The sequence below is a fragment of the Bombina bombina genome, chromosome 5 (genome assembly GCF_027579735.1).
Source record: "Bombina bombina isolate aBomBom1 chromosome 5, aBomBom1.pri, whole genome shotgun sequence".
NCBI lineage: Eukaryota > Metazoa > Chordata > Amphibia > Anura > Bombinatoridae > Bombina > Bombina bombina.
Genome location: NC_069503.1, coordinates 317277200 through 317293565, shown reverse-complemented (window position 1 = coordinate 317293565; position 16366 = coordinate 317277200).

The window sequence follows — 16366 nt, the reverse complement described above, 5'->3', positions numbered from 1 at the left end:
AATAAGCCAACCTAGCCCATTAGAGACTTTACTGATGCTTGACAAAAACTGAATCCCAAGGGAAATATAGTATGCACATTCACTACCAGAGTGGTGTTGCACAGACAGGAAAGCACCTCTGTATAGATTTTAGCTCAGTGAGATCTGATATTGGCCTAGAGTATGAGTAGAGCATAAAATTGCCCTTTCATGAGGGCTATTACAAGCTAACCGCAATGCCTCTCTCTTGACTGCATGAAACTGCACTGAGCACATAAGACTATCTCCTCATATTGATCTTGATGTTATCTTCTTCTATATACTGGTTTCCTGCTAACTGCATGAGCTGGTCAAATGGCTAATAGGCTAGAAACTGTTATAGAAAGTTCCTCCTCCATTCTCAAATGAATAAACGAAAAGCTTTAAACCAGTTCTTAATACCCGATTTTCCAGGAAAGTTGGGGGGGGGTGCTGATATTCCTATCCTGAAGAGGAGAGGTTTATTTGAACAGTAAGAGACAGAATAACAACAACAAAATCCAGAAAAACGCATTTCAAAAAAGTTATAAATTGATTTGCATTTTAATGAGTGAAATAAGTATTTGACCCCTTTTCAAAACATGACTTAGTACTTGGTGGCAAAATCCTTGTTGGCAATAACAGAGGTCAGATGTTTCCTGTAGTTGGCCAACAGATTTGCACACATCTCAGGAGGGATTTTGTCCCACACCTCTTTGCAGATCCTCTCCAAGTCATTAAGGTTTCGAGGTTGACGTTTGGCAACTCAAAGCTTCAGTTCCCTCCACAGATTTTCTATGGGATTAAGGTCTGGAGACTGGCTAGGCCACTCCAGGACATTAATGTGCTTCTATACCCATCCCAAACCATTTTCAATGCCCTGGCTGAGCGAAGCGGGTGTCGCAGGATTCCAGTCCTTAATGGCGTAGTGTGTTACCAATTGTTTTCTTGGTGACTATGGTCCCAGCTGCCTTGAGATCATTGACAAGATCCTCCCATGTAGTTCTGGGCTAATTACTCACCGTTCTCATGATCATTGAAACTCCACGAGGTGAGATCTTGCATGGAGCCTCAGACCAAGGGAGATTAACAGTTATTTTGTGTTTTTTCCACTTGCGAATAATCGCACCAACTGTTTTCAACTTCTCACCAAGATGCTTAGCAATGGTCTTGTAGCCCATTCCAGCCTTGTGTAAGTCTACAATCTTCTCCCTGACATTCTTGGACAGCTCTTTGGTCTTGGCCATGGTGGAGAGTTTGGAATCTGATTAATTGATTGCTTCTGTGGACAGGTGTCTTTTACACAGGTGACAAGCTGAGATTAGGAGCAATCCCTTTAAAAGAGTGCTCATTACATATATAAAAGAAACCTGGAAGCCAGAAATCTTGCTGATTGATAAGAGATCAAATACTTATTTTATTATTATTATTATTATTATTATTATTATTATTATTATCGGTTATTTGTAGAGCTCCAACAGATTCTGCAGTGCTATAAACAAAGGGGGAGTACAACAAAACAATTATAGGGATCAAATTGGTAGAGGGCCCTGCCAGGAGTTGCACTGTTGTAGTCAGTTTTGAAGAAGGTGATCTACAAACAGCTGGACTCTTAGGCTTACATGCTAAGGGGTTCAGGGGATAGCAATGGAGGAGAGGAACTGGTATTAGGAAAGGTTAGTGTAGGTTGTATGCATCCCTGAACAGTAGAGTCTTTAGGGAGCACTTCCTTGAAGCTTTTAAAACTAGAATAATAATAATACTCATCTTACCTTTGACCCCTTCCCAGTCTAACACCTTGTCATATACCAGATCATGTTAAAATACTTTTTAAACATTTGTTTCAATAATAAACATAGACATGTATATATATATATATATATATATATATATATATATATATATATATATATATATATATATATATATATATATATATATATATATATACTGTATATACACACATAAATATATATACATATATGACTGTGTTATTTTAAAATGTTTTACATGTGTTTAATATACTGTTATTCTCGCCCTTACAGTTTACCTCAGGTTTCCAATCACATTAACTTTTTTGCAATGTTTAGCTGGGGCGGGCTATCTTTTGAAAGTATAGGCCATGCTATCAATAGCACTCCACTTGTAAGAAGAGCCTTGATGAGGAGTTAATTTTATCATTAAAATGTTCCTTTAATTTTAGCTAGTATTAAGACCTATACGGCTAGATTACGAGTTTTGCGTTAATCTTAAAAAGTAGTGTTAGCCGGTCCTAACGCTGCTTTTCAACGCCCGCTGGAATTACAAGTCTTGCAGGTACAGGTGTACCGCTCACTTTTTTGGCCAGACTTGGAAATACCACAAATCCACTTACATAAATTGCGTATCCTCTTTTTTCAATGGGACTTGCATAGTGCCGGTATTACGAGTCTGCCAAACAGTAAGCGGTACACCCTCTCCTGTCAAGACTGGTACAGCATTTTAAAGTCAGTAGTTAAGAGTTTTACACTACAATGCGGTAGCATAAAACTCTTAACTAAAGTGCTAAAAAGTACACTAACACCCATAAACTACCTATTAACCCCTAAACCGAGGCCCTCCCGCATCGCAAACACTAAAAGAAACATTTTAACCCCTAATCTGCTGAACTGGACATCACCGCCACTATAATAAATATATTAACCCCTAAACCGCCGCACTCCCGCCTCGCAAACATTAGTTAAATATTATTAACCCCTAACCTGCCGTCCCTAACATCGCCGCCACCTACCTACATTTATTAACCCCTAATCTGCCGCCCCCAACGTCGCCGCCACTATATTAAAGTTATTAACCCCTAAATCTAAGTCTAACCTTAACCCTAACACCCCCTAACTTAAATATAATTAAAAGAAATCTAACTAAAAATTCCTATCATTAACTAAATTATTAGTATTTAAAACTAAATACTTAACTGTAAAATAAACCCTAAGGCCTAGATTTGGAGTTTGGCGGTAGCCGTGAAAACCAGCGTTAGAGGCTCCTAACGCTGGTTTTAGGCTACCGCCGGTATTTGGAGTAAGTCAAAAAAGGGTCTAACACTCACTTTTCAGCCGCGACTTTTCCATACCGCAGATCCCCTTACGTCAATTGCGTATCCTATCTTTTCAATGGGATCTTTCTAACTCCGGTATTTAGAGTCGTGGCTGAAGTGAGCGTTAGAAATCTAACGACAAAACTCCAGCCACAGAAAAAAGTCAGTAGTTAAGAGCTTTCTGGGCTAACTCCGGTTTATAAAGCTCTTAACTACTGTGCTCTAAAGTACACTAACACCCATAAACTATCTATGTACCCCTAAACCGAGGCCCCCCCCACATCGCCGACACTCGATTAATTTTTTTAACCCCTAATCTGCCGACCGCCACCTATGTTATACTTATGTACCCCTAATCTGCTGCCCCTAACACCGCCGACCCCTATATTATATTTATTAACCCCTAATCTGCCCCCCACAACGTCGCTGCCAGCTACCTACACTTATTACCCCCTAATCTGCCGTCCGCACGCCGCCGCCAGCTACATTATAGCTATGTACCCCTAATCTGCTGCCCCTAACACCGCCGACCCCTATATTATATTTATTAACCCCTAACCTGCCCACCTCAACGTCGCCTCCACCTGCCTACACTTATTAACCCCTAATCTGCCGACCGGACCGCACCGCTATTATAATAAAGTTATTAACCCCTAATCCGCCTAACTAACCCTATAATAAATAGTATTAACCCCTAATCTGCCCTCCCTAACATCGCCGACACCTAACTTCAAACATTAACCCCTAATCTGCCGACTGGAGCTCACCGCTATTCTAATAAATGTATTAACCCCTAAAGCTAAGTCTAACCCTAACACTAACACCCCCCTAAATTAAATATAATTTTAATCTAACGAAATTAATTAACTCTTATTAAATAAATTATTCCTATTTAAAGCTAAATACTTACCTGTAAAATAAACCCTAATATAGCTACAATATAAATTATAATTATATTATAGCTATTTTAGGATTAATATTTATTTTACAGGTAACTTTGTATTTATTTTAACCAGGTACAATAGCTATTAAATAGTTAAGAACTATTTAATAGCTAAAATAGTTAAAATAATTACAAAATTACCTGTAAAATAAATCCTAACCTAAGTTACAATTAAACCTAACACTACACTATCAATACATTAATTAAATAAAATACCTACAATTACCTACAATTAAACCTAACACTACACTATCAATAAATTAATTAAATACAATACCTACAAATAACTACAATGAACTAAACTAACTAAAGTACAAAAAAATAAAAAAGAACTAAGTTACAAAAAATAAAAAAATATTTACAAACATAAGAAAAATATTACAATTTTAAACTAATTACACCTACTCTAAGCCCCCTAATAAAATAACAAAGCCCCCAAAAATAAAAAAAATGCCCTACCCTATTCTAAATTACAAAAGTTCAAAGCTCTTTTACCTTACCAGCCCTGAACAGGGCCCTTTGCGGGGCATGCCCCAAGAAATTCAGCTCTTTTGCCTGTAAAAAAAAACATACAATACCCCCCCCAACATTACAACCCACCACCCACATACCCCTAATCTAACCCAAACCCCCCTTAAATAAACCTAACACTAAGCCCCTGAAGATCTTCCTACATTGTCTTCACCTCACCGGGTATCACACTGATCCGTCCTGGCTCCGATATCTTCATCCAACCCAAGAGGGGGCTAGATATCCATCATCCGACGGCTGAAGAAGTCCAGAAGAGGGTCCAAAGTCTTCATCCTATCCGGGAAGAAGAGTAGATCCGGACCGGCAACCACCTTCTTCCAAGCGGCATCTTCTATCTTCATCCGATGAGGACCGGCTCCATCTTGAAGACCTCCACCGCGGACCCATCTTCTTCCGACGACGACTTCCTGACGAATGACGGTTCCTTTAAGGGATGTCATCCAAGATGGCGTCCCTCGAATTCCGATTGGCTGATAGGATTCTATCAGCCAATTGGAATTAAGGTAGGAAAATTCTGATTGGCTGATGGAATCAGCAAATCAGAATCAAGTTCAATCCGATTGGCTGATTCAATCAGCCAATCAGATTGAGCTCGCATTCTATTGGCTGATCGGAACAGCCAATAGAATGCGAGCTCAATCTGATTGGCTGATTGAATCAGCCAATCGGATTGAACTTGATTCTGATTGGCTGATTCCATGAGCCAATCAGAATATTCCTACCTTAATTCCGATTGGCTGATAGAATCCTATCAGCCAATCGGAATTCGAGGGACGCCATCTTGGATGACGTCATTTAAAGGAACCGTCATTCGTCGTCTAGTCGTCGGTTGAAGAGGATGTTCCGCGTCGGCTTGGAAGAAGATGGTTCCGCTCCGCTCCAGAAGAAAGAAGATTGAAGATGCGGCTTGATAGAAGACTTCATCCAGATGATGGACTTCCGACTTCAGCCCGAGGATGGATTTCTTCAGTCGCCGCTTGGATCCAGACTTCAGCCCGAGGATGGACGTCACTCTTCAGCCCCCCGCTTGGGCTTGGATCAACACTTCCGAGGCTTGGATCAAGACTTCCGAGGACAGATCGGTGAACCTGGTATGGTGAAGATAAGGTAGGAAGATCTTCAGGGGCTTAGTGTTAGGTTTATTTAAGGGGGGTTTGGGTTAGATTAGGGGTATGTGGGTGGTGGGTTGTAATGTTGGGGGGGTATTGTATGTGTTTTTTTACAGGCAAAAGAGCTGAATTTCTTGGGGCATGCCCCGCAAAGGGCCCTGTTCAGGGATGGTAAGGTAAAAGAGCTTTGAACTTTTGTAATTTAGAATAGGGTAGGGCATTTTTTTATTTTGGGGGGCTTTGTTATTTTATTAGGGGGCTTAGAGTAGGTGTAATTAGTTTAAAATTGTTGTAATATTTTTCTAATGTTTGTAAATATTTTTTTATTTTTTGTAACTTAGTTCTTTTTTATTTTTTTTACTTTAGTTAGTTTATTTAATTGTATTTATTTGTAGATATTGTATTTAATTAATTTATTGATAGTGTAGTCTTAGGTTTAATTGTAGGTAATTGTAGGTATTTTATTTAATTATTTATTGATAGTGTAGTGTTAGTTTTAATTGTAACTTAGGTTAGGATTTATTTTACAGGTAAATTTGTAATTATTTTAACTATTTTAGCTATTAAATAGTTCTTAACTATTTAATAGCTATTGTACCTGGTTAAAATAAATACAAAGTTACATGTAAAATAAATATAAATCCTAAAATAGCTATAATATAATTATAATTTATATTGTAGCTATATTAGGATTTATTTTACAGGTAAGTATTTAGCTTTAAATAGGAATAATTTATTTAATAAGAGTTAATTAATTTCGTTAGATTTAAATTATATTTAAGTTAGGGGGGTGTTAGTGTTAGGGTTAGACTTAGCTTTAGGGGTTAATACATTTATTAGAATAGCGGTGAGCTCCAGTCGGCAGATTAGGGGTTAATGTTTGAAGTTAGGTGTCGGCGATGTTAGGGAGGGCAGATTAGGGGTTAATACTATTTATTATAGGGTTAGTGAGGCGGATTAGGGGTTAATAACTTTATTATAATAGCGGTGCGGTCCGGTCGGCAGATTAGGGGTTAATAAGTGTAGGCAAGTGGAGGCGACGTTGTGGGGGGCAGATTAGGGGTTAATAAATATAATATAGGGGTCGGCGGTGTTAGGGGCAGCAGATTAGGGGTACATAGGGATAATGTAAGTAGCGGCGGTTTACGGAGCGGAAGATTAGGGGTTAATAATAATATGCAGGGGTCAGCGATAGCGGGGGCGACAGATTAGGGGTTAATAAGTGTAAGGTTAGGGGTCTTTAGACTCGGGGTACATGTTAGAGTGTTAGGTGCAGACGTAGGAAGTGTTTCCCCATAGCAAACAATGGGGCTGCGTTAGGAGCTGAACGCGGCTTTTTTGCAGGTGTTAGGTTTTTTTTCAGCTCAAACAGCCCCATTGTTTCCTATGTGGGAATCGTGCACAAGCACGTTTTTGAAGCTGGCCGCTTCCGTAAGCAACTCTGGTATCGAGAGTTGCAGTTGCGTTAAATATGCTGTACGCTCCTTTTTTGGAGCCTAACGCAGCCATTCTGTGGACTCTCAATACCAGAGTTATTTTAAAGGTGCGGCCAGAAAAAAGCCAGCGTTAGCTACGCGGGTCGTTACCGACAAAACTCTAAATCTAGCCGTAAGATAGCTACAATTTAACTAATAGTTACATTGTAGCTAGCTTAGGATTTATTTTTATTTTACAGGCAAGTTTGTATTTATTTTAACTAGGTAGAATAGTTATTAAATAGTTATTAACTATTTAATAATTACCTATCTAAAATAAATACAAAAGTACCTGTAAAATAAAACCTAACCTAAGTTACAATTACACCTAACACTACACTATAATTAAATAAATTGACTAAATTAAATACAATTAAATAAATTACATATAATTACCTAAATTAAATTAGCTAAAGTACAACCCCCCCCCCCACTAAATTACAGAAAATAATAAACAAATTACAGAAATTTAAACTAATTACACCTAGTCTAATAGCCCTATTAAAATAAAAAAGCCCCCCCAAAAAAAAAAAACCTAGCCTAAACTAAACTACCAATAGCCATTAAAAGGGCCTTTTGCGGGGCATTGCCCCAAAGTAATCAGCTCTTTTACATGTAAAAAAATTACAAACAACTACCCCAACAGTAAAACCCACCACCCACACAATCAACCCCCCAAATAAAAACCTATCTAAAAAACCTAAGCTCCCCATTGCCCTGAAAAGAGCATTTGGATGGGCATTGCCCTTAAAAGGGCAGTTAGCTCTTTTGCTGCCCAAAGTCCCTAACCTAAAAATAAAACCCACCCAATACATCTTTAAAAAAAACCTAACACTAACCCCCTAAAGATCGACTTACCGGTAGACGTCTTCAACCAATCCGGGCGAAGTGGTCCTCCAGATGGGCAGAAGTCTTCATCCAAGCCGGGCAGAAGTCTCCATCCAGACGGCATCTTCTATCTTCATCCATCTGGCACAGAGCTGGTCCATCTTCAAGACATCCGACGCGGAGCATCCTCTTCAACGACTAACACAGAATGAAGGTACCTTTAAGTGATGTCATCCAAGATGGCGTCCCTTAGATTCTGATTGGCTGATAGAATTCTATCAGCCAATCAGAATTAAGGTAGAAAAAATCCTATTGGCTGATGCAATTAGCCAATAGGATTGAAGTTCAATCCTATTGGCTGATTCTATCCGCCAATAGGAATAGGCTCACGTTCTATTGGCTGATTGGAACAGCCAATAGAATGCCAGCTCAATCCTATGTCGGGGGCGGCAGATTAGAGGTTAATAAGTGTAAGATTAGGGGTGTTTAGACTCAGGGTTCATGTTAGGGTGTTAGGTGTAAGTGCTATTTAAGGTGTGTGGTGATATACGTGCAGGACTCAACTGTGCAACCCCTAATTCTGATATGCTCCCAGTATCAGAAAATGAAATCTAAAACAGGTGGGGGGAGGGGTGCGCTCTACTGCAGAGCTGTGAGTGGGACTTATATTGTTAATAGTATACAATTGGGATATTTATATTAATTTATATATACTACCCGTGGCAGCTTGTTGCATGTGAATCCTTATATAAGGTATAAACTTGTGTACATTGATTATTCTAAATGGTGCTACAATATATTGCAATGTGTTGCAAATAACAATGCTTGATGTTGCAAATGGTGCTACAATATGTTGCAATGTGTTGCAAATGACATTGTTTGATGTGCTATATGTGCAATAAATACGGTGTTAGTATCGGTATGTGCTTATTGTTAAAATTAACAGTATGTGCTTCTTAATAAAAACAAACCAATATGCAATTGACTTATTAACAGTTTATATAAGTAAATAAAAACAAATAATAACAAATAAAATGGTCATGTCATTGCATTGGGATACAACAGTTGGTTCACCAGATTATGAAAAAATGGTGTCGGTGAACTGATTTATCAGCATAGACGAAAGTACTGGAATTGGTCAATAGACACTTAAGACAAAATGTCCTTAAAAAGATAAGATGTCCTTAAAAAGATATGATGATTGAGATTCAGCGTATAATATAAAAGTTATAGGTTAAAAGTTGTGGCCACAACTATTTATAAGAGATCCAAAAGAAAGCTCCAAAGAGCTGTTTCCTGTTAGGGTAGCTTTTGTAATTTGTAATGTCCCGTTATTGGAAAGCTGTAATATGGAATTCTTATGGTGCTCGCCCCTACCGGACTACCGATATCCCTTACCTCCTCTTGTACTGGTGTGGGTTATGGGAAGGATTGCAATATACTCGGGATATGTCTCAGTTCGGCGTTTTGCCGTGTAGCTATGGTAGTATGTGAGCGTCTCACCTTCAAATTACCCGGTCAATCCTTCCTACCCTGACGTCTACGTTGAGTAGTCACGTGGTCCTCGGAGGTCCAATCGGATAGCCGGGTCTTAGGGGGGAGTGGTGCGATAGCGATCCTGTTTGATTTGCTTGCTGGAGCCAAAATCGGTCACACTAGATTGTCAAAAATCTACGCGTTTCAGCGCTGGATATGCGCCTTTATCAAGACTTGATAAAGGCGCATATCCAGCGCTGAAACGCGTAGATTTTTGACAATCTAGTGTGACCGATTTTGGCTCCAGCAAGCAAATCAAACAGGATCGCTATCGCACCACTCCCCCCTAAGACCCGGCTATCCGATTGGACCTCCGAGGACCACGTGACTACTCAACGTAGACGTCAGGGTAGGAAGGATTGACCGGGTAATTTGAAGGTGAGACGCTCACATACTACCATAGCTACACGGCAAAACGCCGAACTGAGACATATCCCGAGTATATTGCAATCCTTCCCATAACCCACACCAGTACAAGAGGAGGTAAGGGATATCGGTAGTCCGGTAGGGGCGAGCACCATAAGAATTCCATATTACAGCTTTCCAATAACGGGACATTACAAATTACAAAAGCTACCCTAACAGGAAACAGCTCTTTGGAGCTTTCTTTTGGATCTCTTATAAATAGTTGTGGCCACAACTTTTAACCTATAACTTTTATATTATACGCTGAATCTCAATCATCATATCTTTTTAAGGACATCTTATCTTTTTAAGGACATTTTGTCTTAAGTGTCTATTGACCAATTCCAGTACTTTCGTCTATGCTGATAAATCAGTTCACCGACACCATTTTTTCATAATCTGGTGAACCAACTGTTGTATCCCAATGCAATGACATGACCATTTTATTTGTTATTATTTGTTTTTATTTACTTATATAAACTGTTAATAAGTCAATTGCATATTGGTTTGTTTTTATTAAGAAGCACATACTGTTAATTTTAACAATAAGCACATACCGATACTAACACCGTATTTATTGCACATATAGCACATCAAACAATGTCATTTGCAACACATTGCAACATATTGTAGCACCATTTGCAACATCAAGCATTGTTATTTGCAACACATTGCAATATATTGTAGCACCATTTAGAATAATCAATGTACACAAGTTTATACCTTATATAAGGATTCACATGCAACAAGCTGCCACGGGTAGTATATATAAATTAATATAAATATCCCAATTGTATACTATTAACAATATAAGTCCCACTCACAGCTCTGCAGTAGAGCGCACCCCTCCCCCCACCTGTTTTAGGGTGTTAGGTGTAGACATAAATTTTATTTCCCCATAGGAATCAATGGGGCTGCGTTAAGGAGTTTTATGCTGCTTTTTTGCAGGTGTTAGACTTTTTTTCAGCCGTCTCTTCCCGTTGATTCCTATGGGGAAATCGTGCACGAGCATGTTACACCAGCTCACCGATGACTTAAGCAGCGCTGGCATTGGAGTGCGGTAATGAGCAAAATTTTTCTCAACGCTCACTTCTTGTCTTTTAACGACGGGTTTATGAAAACTCGTAATACTAGCGCTGCAGGTAAGTGAGCGGTGAGGAAAAACTGTTCGTTAGCACCGCACAGCCTCTAATGCAAAACTTGTAATCTGGGCCATAGGAATTTATAATTCTCATAGGAAATTCCTATAGAAAAAAAAAAGTTTTAATATCTCATATATTAAATCAATAATAAGATAGACACATTTTTTGTTTTCACTTTTTCATTGCAAAAGTAAATTCTATCAAGTTCTGTTTTAGACATTTTATTTATAATGCACATGTTTTGCTGTCAATCATTCTTATTGAAATGTCAGTACTGAGCACAGGTCAATCACGCTTTTTTATTTTTTTTGCTTACATAGACGATTTTTTTTAATTTATTTTATCATTTGTATTGAGGTTTTTAAGAAAAAAACAACATAAAACATACAGTATATCCATATATATTAACAACAGACTGATATGTCAATTTCAGAATGATATAGAATACATATTATATACCAACAACTTTTGGGAATAAAAGACATCTGGGACATCAATAAGGATGAACATATATAAGTGAAACCTAATTTTATTGGATAAACTCCTAATAATTATTCAGAAGTCCACTCTTGGACCTATTTATTTTTATATTTCTCAAAGGAGGAAATCTAGCAAATCTCACTGGCCACTTTTGAGCCTTAGAACAAAATAGTGTTTAAAAAAGAAAAGAAAAAACTAAAATGATAAGAGAGTTATATCTATAAATGGAAGAGAATATTTTTCATGTGTGTCAACTATATATTTACTATATATGGTATTGTACAACAGATACAACACAACACTGAGGCTATATAAAAGTACAGTATAGCATTCAAAGTATACAGGCTGCTGCAGCCCATGTATTAGTGCTTTAATTACCCCAAATACTTTATAACTAACAATTTTCACAAAGCAGAGAGGTAATTGCTCTAATGAATTAACAATTGTACTGAAGAATATCAAGGTATTATGCGAGATGGGTCTAAAAAAGAAAAGCTATTCAAGACTAGAAGATGTTTAGCTCTCATATAGAAATTAATATATGTAGATCAAGACTATAAACGGTATAGACTATAAAGGTATTAGTCTCCTTTCCCATAGCAAAAGTAAAAATACAATGTCAAACATAAGAATTCTGATTCCATATTAGCACTTGTATAACATACATAAAGACTTATCACAATAGTCAGAGCTGTTTTTACAGGGCTCCATTTATCAAATGTTGCTGTAGCAATTCATGTCCGCTGGAAATCGCTGCAGGCGGACAACATACACTGTCTGCATTTATTATTGCACAAGCATTTCACCTATTGTCCGCTAGCAACGGCTGTCAATCATCCCGATCGTATAAGATTGGGATGGTTTAAATTGTGGCGAACAGGTTAAAAAGCAACTGTCTTACGACTGCTGTTTCTTAACTTTGGTTTCAGGTGAAATGATGGTCCTCCAAAGCAACTGTTTGATAAATGGAACCCACAGACTCAGATACCCTAATGTCACCATACAATAAATGTAGGCATAGGTGCATACTCTCAGTAGAGTATAATTTAGAACATTATGAAAACATAGCAGGCATGTTCTTTAACAGGGTTGCAGCACATTACAGTACAAAAAATCATTTGAAAAACTTCTACTGCGCTATCCATAACATAAATTAGCTTCTAACAACATATTCCTTATGATGAAGACATGAAAGGCATAGTCCTTGCCTGTAACACAAACTCTTTGTAGAGATAAAAAGATACCAGGCTCTAAACAACTAGATCCTGTGTACAAAAACATTAATAAGGCTAACTATAACATACAGTAGGATTTAACAATATGTGGATCTAATTATAAATTAGACAATGTGATGTATAAAACATGTCTTTAAAATACAAGTGATATATGCAAAAAAATACCTATAAAATTCTTAGTCGCCTATCAGCTGAATGCTAGGGTACAGATATAAGTAATATATTACTTGCAAGCCTCATTAAGGATAGCATTGTAGAATGGGTAATAAGACATCTATGACCCACCTATAAAATGACAATATCACATCACATGAACTATAATATAGTACATAGGCAGGCAGTGCTAATGTATAACATATAAAGAGTCTTCATGTACAGCACTAAACATAATGGGCTAGATTACAAGTGGAGCACTATTTTAACGTGCACCCATAAAGGGGCAAATTTGCCATTTACGACAACACGTAAAATAACCAGCCATTACAAGTGACTGGTTAATGCTTCTGTAAGCTCATGGGAGCACTTTGCACAAAGCGCAATTAACCGGAGGTCACACTTCTGCTTAATTAAACAAATGTGCACCAATTGCCCCCCAAATAAAGTGGACAGTTCCTTTCTTAAAATAAAAAATATTAGCATCTTTTTTTTTTTTTTTTAACTGCACGAAGCAGTTATAAGGGGTTAAAGTGAGGGAATGTGGGGTGTTAGAAAAAAAACCGCACTGGCAAGTGCCTTTACATTGTGGTCTATGGGGACTCTGTTTTGACTGTAAATATATGTACTGTATATGCTTATATACAGTCGTATGCAAAAGTTTAGGCACCCCTGACAATTTCCATGATTTTCATTTATAAATAATTGGGTGTTTGGATCAGCAATTTCATTTTGATCTATCAGATAACTGAAGGACACAGTAATATTTCAGTAGTGAAATTAGGTTTATTTGATTAACAGAAAATGTGCAATATGCATCAAAACAAAATTAGACAGGTGCATAAATTTGGGCACCCCAACAGAAATATTGCATCAATATATAGTAGAGCCTCCTTTAGCAGAAATGACAGCCTCTAGATGTTTCCTATAGCCTGTAATGAGTGTCTGGATTCTGGATGAAGGTATTTTGGACCATTCCTCCTTGCAAGACATCTCCAGTTCAGTTAGGTTTGATGGTTGCCGAGCATGGACAGCCTGCTTCAAATCACCCTACAGATTTTTAATGATATTCAGGTCTTGGGATGGCCATTCCAGAACATTGTACTTGTTCCTCTGCATAAATGCCAGAGTAGATTTTGAGCGTTATCTTGTTGAAATATCCAGCCCCAGCGTAACTTCAACTTTGTGACTGATTCCTCAACATTATTCTCAAGTATCTGCTGATATTGAGTGGAATCCATGCAACCCTCAACTTTAACAAGATTCCCAGTACTGGCACTGGCCACATAGCCCCATAGCATGATGGCACATCCACCAAATTTTACTGTGGGTAGCAAGTGTTTGTCTTGGAATGTTGTGTTCTTTTGCCGCCATGCATAACACCCCTTGTTATGACCAAATAACTAAATCTTTGTTTCATCACTCCACAGCACCATCTTCCAAAATTAAGCTGGCTTGTCCAAATGTGCATTTGCATACTTCAAGCGACTCTGTTTGTGGGTGGCATCACTCTCCCATACAGCTTCTCCTTGTGCAAAGTGTGCTGAATTGTTGAACGATGCACAGTGACACCATCTGCAGCAAGATGATGTTGTAGGTCTTTGTAAGTGGTCTGTGGGCTGTTTTTGACTGTTCTCACCATCCTTTGCCTTTGTCTCTCTGATATTTTACTTGGCCTGCCACTTCTGGCCTTAACAAGAACTGTGCCTGTGGTCTTCTATTTCCTCACTATGTTCTTCACAGTGGACACTGACAGCTTAAATCTCTGCAATAGCTTTTTGTAGCCTTTTCCTAAACCATACTGTTGAACAATTTTTGTTTTTCAGGTCATTTGAAAGTTGTTTTGAGGCCTCCATGTTGCCACTTTTCAGAGGAGAGTCAAAGAGAACAACAACTTGCAATTGGCCACCTTAAATACCTTTTCCCATGATTGGATGCACCTGTCTATGAAGTTCGAGGCTTAATGGGCTCACCAAAACAATTGTGTGTTCCAATTAATCAGTGCTAGGTAGTTACAGGTATTCAAATCAACAAAATGACAAGGGTGCCCAAATGTATTCACCTGTCTAATTTCGTTTTGATGCATATTGCACTTTTTCTGTTAATCCAATAAACCTCATTTCACTACTGAAATATTACTGTGTCCTTCAGTTATCTGATAGAGCAAAATGAAATTGCTGATCCAAACACCCAATTATTTATAAATGAAAATCATGGAAATTTTCAGGGGTGCCTAAACTTTTGCATACGACTGTACATATATATTTATGTGTTACTATGTGTATATATGAATATAAACACATAAATATATATGTATATATGCATATACATATATATTTTTAATTTGCTGATCAATGCTGCATGACTTACCCCTGTGCTGTGCTAGGTGCTTTGCCATGTATCACGGCATGAGAACGAGGCTCCCATTGGAGTCTATGGAAGTGCTCTCTTTTGAGTGCAAAAATTCAATGCATTGCTCTTAACTTGTAATACAAGCCCTTGTGAAAGCACAATTTTGCACTCCACTCATACTCTAAGCCAATATCAGATATATATTCCCCCACTGAAATAGGGCCATTTCTACAGGGTCCAATAAGCCAACCTAGCCCATTAGAGACTTTACTGATGCTTGACAAAAACTGAATCCCAAGGGAAATATAGTATGCACATTCACTACCAGAGTGGTGTTGCACAGACAGGAAAGCACCTCTGTATAGATTTTACCTCAGTGAGATCTGATATTGGCCTAGAGTATGAGTAGAGCATACAATTGCCCTTTCATGAGGGCTATTACAAGCTAACCGCAATGCCTCTCTCTTGATTGCATGAAAATGCACTGGGCACATAAGACTATCTCCTCATATTGATCTTGATGTTATCTTCTTCTATATACTGGTTTCTTGCTAACTGCATGAGCTGGTCAAATGGCTAATAGGCTAGAAACTGTTATAGAAAATTCCTCCTCCATTCTCAAATTAATAAATGAAGAGCTTTAAACCAGGTTTTCCAGGAAAGTTGGGGGGTGCTGATATTCCTATCCTGAAGAGGAGAGGTTTATTTGAACAGTAAGAGACAGAATAACAACAAAAAATCCAGAAAAATGCATTTCAAAAAAGTTATAAATTGATTTGCATTTTAATGAGTGAAATAAGTATTTGACCCCTTTTCAAAACATGACTTAGTACTTGGTGGCAAAATCCTTGTTGGCAATCACAGAGGTCAGATGTTTCCTGTAGTTGGCCAACAGATTTGCACACATCTCAGGAGGGATTTTGTCCCACACCTCTTTGCAGATCCTCTCCAAGTCATTAAGGTTTTGAGGTTGACGTTTGGCAACTCAAAGCTTCAGTTCCCTCCACAGATTTTCTATGGGATTAAGGTCTGGAGACTGGCTAGGCCACTCCAGGACATTAATGTGCTTCTATACCCATCCCAAACCATTTTCAATGCCCTGGCTGA